This window comes from Tupaia chinensis, unplaced genomic scaffold (genome assembly GCF_000334495.1).
Source record: "Tupaia chinensis unplaced genomic scaffold, TupChi_1.0 Scaffold149560_1, whole genome shotgun sequence".
NCBI lineage: Eukaryota > Metazoa > Chordata > Mammalia > Scandentia > Tupaiidae > Tupaia > Tupaia belangeri.
In genome coordinates, this window is record NW_006209405.1 from 692,028 (window position 1) to 700,068 (window position 8,041).

The window sequence follows — 8,041 nt, forward strand, 5'->3', positions numbered from 1 at the left end:
TACATGGGAGTCCAGCGGGTTAACCATTAAGCTATCTGCTGGTCCCTCAAGTTACTTTTATAAAGTCCCTAAGACTCCGGGCTAAATACTATACAAGTCACAGAACTAAGACATATCTTTTCCAAATATGGGAGTTTGTCCTTTAAAAATGACTATCTCTAATAAAGAATGATTTTACCAAAACATGCGCCAACAACCAAAAACTGAGCAAACATACATGCAAAATGTACACTCTGGGAGAGAAAAGGGACAGGTGCATTTCAAGGGGGTGTCAGCAAAGAGGAAACTATGGGAGTTCATGCTGGATAAGCTGAGTCTATGATGAATCACAAAGAAGTGATGAGAAACTGTCAATAGTAGGATTCTGTCCGTTATCTTCAATATGATGTCCAAGACTGTATCTATCTCTGATTCTATGCTATGTAGCCACTTGTCCTAGTACACACTAATAGCTTCCAATAAATGTAATCTTTTAATTTTATTCACTTATTATTTTAATTTGCTATAAGGCATGAGTGCTCACCTGTAAGAGAGGGAAAGTGAGAAAGCAAGCCGCCAGATCTGGGACTCGAACCGCAGTCAGCCATGTAGGAGCCCAGCACCCCAAACACTATACCACCTGCTGGACTGATAAGTGTAATCTTTATGTAGCAGTGTAGTCCTCAGAGCCAAGGGCAATGTCAAAGAGACCTTACTCCACAGCAAGCCATGAAGTGTTTCCCTCCTTTACATAAACTGCTCTCTGCTTCCAGTTTGGAGGTGAGGGTTGGGATGGGTTCTATTAGCTGTGGAGTTCCCCCTTTGTTCCTCTGCCACATAACAGAAATCGTGCCTTCAGGACACAAAATGCCTCTCCCCTACTAAGGCAAAGAGATGTAGTGTGTCACTTAAAACTAAACTCCAAGGACCAGCAGGTGGTGTGGTTAAGGGCACTGGACTCCCACATGGCCATCCATGTTCTATGTAAGACAAATGGATCTCAGGAACCCAGGGATCAGTATCTGAAGACATGTGAGCCTGTCAATGGTAAGCATGTCTAATCAGGAGCTGGAGAAGGAAAAGCACATCTTTCTAGCCCCAATCACGGGAAGGGAAACAGGCATGAGTTGATCACTGCTACATCTTAGCTATGTGCACTTACAAAAAACAGGCCTTCACCTAACATAGATATCAAAGTAGCTTTGGACTTGGGATGGGGGGCGGGTATTTCAGAGAAAATCGAGCTGGTGACTTCTTTGACTAACAGTTATCAACCACGCATATGCAAACAACTACATAATCACCTATGCTCCTGATCATTCCTCCTTCCTAGCAATTACAAAGTAGGGCGAGCACTATTGCCAGAAAGAAAAGGGGGAGTATTACGTAGCATTAAAGGGCTAGGTACAAAGTGGGGACAGAGAAAGAATTTTCAAATAACTTTCTTATCTAGAAACAGCTCGAAGTTTCTTTTGCCGTTTCTGAAAACCTTGGTCAACAGATAATTCTATTACTAGGAAAAAAGAAAGAAAACATTTTTCTTTTTAAAGATCATGTAATAGGATTCAGAACTGTGAAGTTGTGGAATATCTCAGATCTCATTACTGAAAATGGGGTTGCTAAGGCTCAGATTTGTGGAAACACCTTTGCTACAACCAAAAACAAAACCTCCTGCTCAGTGGCTTAACAAATTCACTGCTGGCCTTTGGCACCAGGATGCATAATTCATGAAAAGATATGAAGCTCTCTTCTATTTCAGGGTTGAGGGTATCTCCCTTTATGGTTTTAACATAAAGCACTATGAAGACCCCAGTGTTGTAGCTGTACTGAATAATATACATCCCACACTCCACACAGAAAATTAATTCAAATTCTCACAATAAGAACCAAACACACACAGCACTATTTAATTGAATTACTTTACAATAAGAGAGCAGATACCTTTTAAGATTGTCACAGACTAAAATTCATTAGAGGGCAGGCTGTTTTTCAAGCCCCTGCAGAGATCTGGCTGTGGTATGCACTGAATTTCCAAGGCAAAACAATTCATGAGTTTGAAAAATAATTTATGTCACCTAATCTTAATAGGGTTCACACATATAAGTCACCTGAGTGCTATAAAAATACTAGGGAGTGTTCATGAAAAATGTGTATTAAGAAAAAAACTGCATGGCTTTCAAATTTTTTTTTTTTGCACCAGAAAACAACAACAACAACAACAACAAAACCTCATATTTTAATTCCATTTTCCATGAAATTTTTAAAGTCCTCCCCATAGGCCTCTAAGTTCTAGAAAGAGCATCCGTTTTTCCCCCACCCCCAATGCAAACACACATGTACGTGTGCACACACCTACACACATCCTAAAAACCAGTACACTAAAAGACAGCAAGCAAGAAAAACTTTCTCCACTGAAGAAGGTGCTAGAGGTTGAGAGGTTTAAACTTACTCTCAGGAATTTTACACTGAGAATAAATACTCCTTTCAAAAATGGGTAGCAGCCAAGAAAGTTTTGCTAGTTACCTGCTGAAAGTAGGCAACACCTCTTTACATTGGCACACATAAAAAGACCCAGCACGGTCCATGTTTCTCCTCCCACCTCCTTATCCACTAGGGACCCTCGGCAGGACCTTATGGAGATCTGCTTCTACTTGAACACTCCAGTACATCTCTGTTTTGGCAATACCTAGCAAACAAGAAGAAACTGTGCACTTTCATCTGAGAAGACCTTTCCAGAGAGACTGTCTAATGATGAAAGGCTTACCCTTGTGTAAAGGATGACAACAGGGTAGATACCTGCTAATGTTTCTGCTGGCAAAGTCGTCTTCCCCTCAGCAAACTTCCCACTCCAGCGTGCTCCTTGGCCATGTAGCACTGAACGCACCACTTACTCTGTCTGTGCTTCTAGAAAGCATTACTAGAAAATGTAATTTGACATTCTTGCCAAAAGCCCTGAGACACATGCAGTCCAACACACACTTGCAAATTAAACCCCAAGACATACTTAGGCTACTGGGGATTCAGTGCCATAACCAGTTAGTGCTGATGAGAAGGACAAGGAGGAAAGGGCGGAAGGACAGTCTTGGTGAATTTAAAAAAGGATTATAGCTCCACATTCTGGTAAGAATCTCTGAGAACTCAAGCAACTCCTTCGATTTTTTTTTTAAACAAATATTTCTACTTTAAGCACTGAAAATGACTTATTTTGAAAGCCAGGGCATATATGTTATTTGAAAGGCATTCTGTTTTATGTGTTTGAGATTGCTTCTAAAATGCTGTCTGAATGAGAAATGCCTTTTTTTTCTGGAGATGTCCTTTCTAAACCTGGCGATCCTAAATAATTCTCATTTTAAGAAAGATGCCATTTTTTTTTCTTCATTTAGGTTGAGCAAGCTGAGCACAGGGACAATTGAATCGCTATGGGACAGAGAGGCAACTATTGTGGGGACAGCACTGGACACATACATTTTCCAAAGGGGTTCCAGGTGATGGTGATATACATCCTTCATTACGAGTTACTGCTGGAAAAGACTCAGGATTCCAGCTACAGAAGAGCCGAAAATAGCAATTAACCAGTGAATCCAGCAGAGCTCAGTGAGCAGTAGGTTATGATCTACAACTATCATTTATCTCCTACTTCCTGATTCAATCTCCTGCTTCCATGACCCTGGATATATACAGTTTCTTCTCCGTGTGTCTCTTCTAGCCCCTTAAAACTGTGCGCATTCCACTCTCTTTTTACTCTACCCATATTGTTCTTTCTTGCTGCACGCCACCTTTTTAACAGCGAAACTGAAGGGTGTTTTCCTATTTGCTGTACTTGCTGAGAGTTCCTTGTTCTTAATTTTAAAAGCAGGTGAATTGAATGCTTTATGGTTTTCTAAGGAAGCACCTAAATTAAGTTGCTTTTTGTACATGGCCCTTGATTAGTTTTTTTTCTTTGTGGGTCAGTGGCCCTCAATAGAAAAAAGGTCTCCCAGCCCTGTCCTAGGAGGCTCAGATGGGATTCAATGAAGCGTGTGTTGAAAGCTTAACTCTATGGCATTAAAAAAAAAAAAAAAATCACTCCAAAAACCCAAATTTTTTTACAATCACACCAGCTCGATGTAATTTCTCTTTAGTCTTAATATCAATGCCTTGGTTTTCAAAGCTGAATCAAGACAATCACAAAAAATTACCACTCCATCCTGCCGAGTGTGTATTGGATCTTTTTCGTTTAAAGCACTTCAAATCAATGGTTAAAAAAGTAGGCACTGAATATGAGGAATCTATTTCATCATTTAACAACGCTCTGGGGCAAACAATCTATGGAACTGCGCCTGCCCACTTTATCTCATTCATTCCTCTCAGCAAAGGCTGGCTCTGATGCACAAATGGCGTGCCGCTCATGTCCGCGTACTTTCCGTTGCTCATAACTCAGCTTCCTACAGAAAAGGTTCTCAGTGGTGATTAGGTTCCCAGGCCAGCCTCCAGCTTATTTACTACTAATTTGACTGTTTTCAACTCTATCTAACAACCATTTTCTACCTTTCTCTCAGAAAAATTCATTTTGAAATCCAACTAAATGCCAACAACATATTTCTCTGATCCTCACTTCTCTTTTTTTTTCTTTTTTTTTTTTTTGAGGGGGTGGGGGGGGGGGGGGGAGGGGGGGATGGCAAGAGAGGAACACTTGCCATTAGTTACCGCTGAGGTTTTAGCTTTCTGTACCTACAGGAGACAAAGTCAGTCTCTACTGACCCCTCCCCTGGTGTCTTCAACAAAGGCTACGAAGCCAGAAACCATGACGACACATTGGCAGAGAACCCAGGCTCGCCTGTGCCAGTGTGAGCATTTAGGCATTCTCTGTCCTCGCACTGATTTTACCAATGAGGCAACCCAATGTTTTTGGTAAATAAAAGTGGCACAGACTGCACCCTAAGGGCAAGGGCTGCAGTGAGGAAGCTTTGAGAAGAACAGACTGGAAAGCACTTTGGAAACTGCAAACGTAAGAAACGATTTTACAGCTACGTTGGCCTTTCTTAAAGAAAGGCTGAGTGCCTCACTTGGGTTCCGAAGAAAACTGTCTTCTTTACAAGGAGTTTTAAAGAAGTGAGTTTAACTGATTCCAAGTACTTAAATTACTTGGATCTTTTATTTTGTTGAACTAATGGTAGTCTAGGAGTAAGAAGATCTGGGAGTCATGAGTTTGTGTCTCAGCAGCTCTACAGGATTCACAGGAGGCTCTAGGGGAAAGTCACTGTCAGGAGTCTTAAAAAACCCTTTTTGGGGCTTCCAGGTAGCATAGTGGTTAAGGTGCTGGACTCCCACATAGCAGACTGTGTTTCTAATCCCAGGCAGGCTTGGTGGCTTGTTTTCTCACTTTCCTTCCCTCTCTGGTCAGATTAAAAAATATTAGTAAATGAATAAAAATTAAATAAATATTTTAAAAAGTAATAATGAGATCCTGACATGGGATAAAGACTTTAAGGAAAGCACACAGAAACCTCTGTGTAAGTGTTCCTAGCAGCACTATACATAATAGCAAATATCCATCAACAGATAAATGAATAAATAAAATGTGGTATATCTGTATAACACAATATTATTTAGCCACAAGAAGGAACAAAGGTTGTTTTTAAAATAATTATTTTATTATATTTTATTTATATATTTGTTTTTTAATTTGTCCAGAGAGAGACAAAGAGAGAAATGGGAAAGTGAGCAAGCAAACTACCAGGTCCAGGACTTGAACTGTGATCAACCACGTGGGAGTCAAGTGCCTTAACCACCATGCCACCTGCTGGTCCCTAAGGGTTTTTTTGTTTGTTTCAATTGGCCATAGGGCATGCCTACACTTGCCAGAGAGAGAGAGAGCTGAGAATGCACTCGCCAGGAGGATAGTCACACCATAATCCCTTCTCCATTTCTCTCTCCTTTTGGCATTTTGGGCACACCAGGGATGTTTTTCAAGCCACCAGGTCCAGGACTTGAGCCATGCTGTCAGCCATGTGGAATCCAGCCACCTTAACTGCCACACCACTGTCTGCCTCAGCACAGTTTAGGTACATGTTACAACACAGCTGAATCTTGAAAACACTGCCAAGTGAACACCACCAGTCACCAACGTCCACATTGTCTGATTTCATTTACATAAAATGTCCAGCATAAGCAAATCTAGAAACAGAAAGTAGAATAGTGGTTGCCTAGGGCTGGGACAAGAGAAGAGGGATGAAAGGAAAATGGTCAAAGTTAAAAGGTTTGAAGTTTCTTTTTGGGGTGATGAAAATACCTAAAATTGATTTTAGTGATGGAGACACTAAAAGCCAATATACACTTTAAATGAATTCTTTGTTATATAAATTATACCTCAATGGAACTATTACTGAGGGGAAAAAAAACCTAAGAAGATGAAATACAGTATAGACTTTAGCTAATAACAACACATCAATATTGGTTCATCAGTTGTTCCAAATGTACCACACTAATGTATACATCAGTAATAGGGGATTATGGGACCAGCAGGTGGTGTGGTGGTTGAGGCACTGGCCTCCCACATGGCCAACCACAGTTCAAGTCCTGGACCAAGTGGCTTGCTTTCTCACTTTCCCTTTCTCTCATCATATTAAAATAATGAGACTATTAACAAATTAATAAACAATCCTTTAAAAATAATAATAATACGGGATTACAGGAGTGGGATATAGGAAACTGCGCTATCTTCCCAATTTCTGTAAATCTAAAATTCTTCTAGTAATATAAAAACAGTTAATTTATTTTATTTTTAAAAGGGCCTTGGCTGTCAAAGTAAAAATGATAAATATATGTGTTCCCTACATATGTGGCTGGGGGTGTGCTCATCCAGCATGCTTTCAAAACATATAAATACTTGATGTAATTCTAATATTGGGGAGCTACATTAAAAGCTATTGTTTGCTGGGGCAATTTTTCCTAATCCCTCAATTGCTACTTTGCCCTTTTGCTAATTTTTATGTGTTCTGAAAGTAAAACAGTTCCTTGCTATTGGGCTAAAACATTACCAAAATAGTTTCTGTTCACTTCTTAGATCTAAATTCATGTAGTCACAGAGGGAGCTAAAATACAGGTTTGCTATGTAACTCCAGCCCCTCCGAGCTACCTAAGAACCCTGCGAGGAACATACAATGCTCTGCTTCATGGGAACAAAGAAAGAAAATCTCTAAAGGTTTTTAATCATCCCAGGGGGGTAAGGAAATGTACACATTAATCCATCCTCCCCCCTAGCAAAAAGGAGTAAAGTTACTGCATGTGCTATGCAAGTCGAAAGCCTGAAGTCATTTGACCTAAACCTTAATAATAAAGCACACAAATTACAGTCATTATGCAGATGTATGATTTTACATCACCTACCAATCAGGAGGAGAAATGCAGCTAGTTAGCATTTTGCAAAACCTTGCCAAAATATAGCTCTGGAGGGCTTAAGACTGCCAATTATTTTTAGGTCCACTAATCCTGCAAGGTAGGGTGGAGAAGTCCAATCAGAAACACATACATTTCAAAAATCAGTTTCATTATATTTTTCTAAGAATAGTGTTGTGTAAGAGTAGTTAGAAGCGTTGAGGTTGTTACTTTAAAACTCCACACTTCACTGCAGTGAGCTTGCAACGGCTTTCAACTGTACACCAGAGAGTAATCAAGCAGGGAATCATCTGGCTTTTTAAATGATCAGGAAATTATGAACCTAACTCATTATCCAACAATCTTAAGATTCCCATTTTAACTGCATCAAAGGTTTACTAAGTAAGGCCCACCAAACCAAACTGAATGAGAGGCCTGAAATGCACACCTGACCCTGTATTATTATTTCCCGATGGCTAGAACAACTGCATCTCTTTTGCACATTTACAATCACTACCCCCACTCCCGACAGAACAGGAATAATAATAATGCATTAACGCAAAATTCCTCCACAACTCTGAGACTCCAGTACACACATCCTAAGCAGTCAGGTACTGATAAAAGGCTCATGGGACTGTGCCGGGGGCCCTTGGGAGATACTACTGGCAGACAGGAAAAGATGAAGCCCTTATTAGTTCTGCAATTA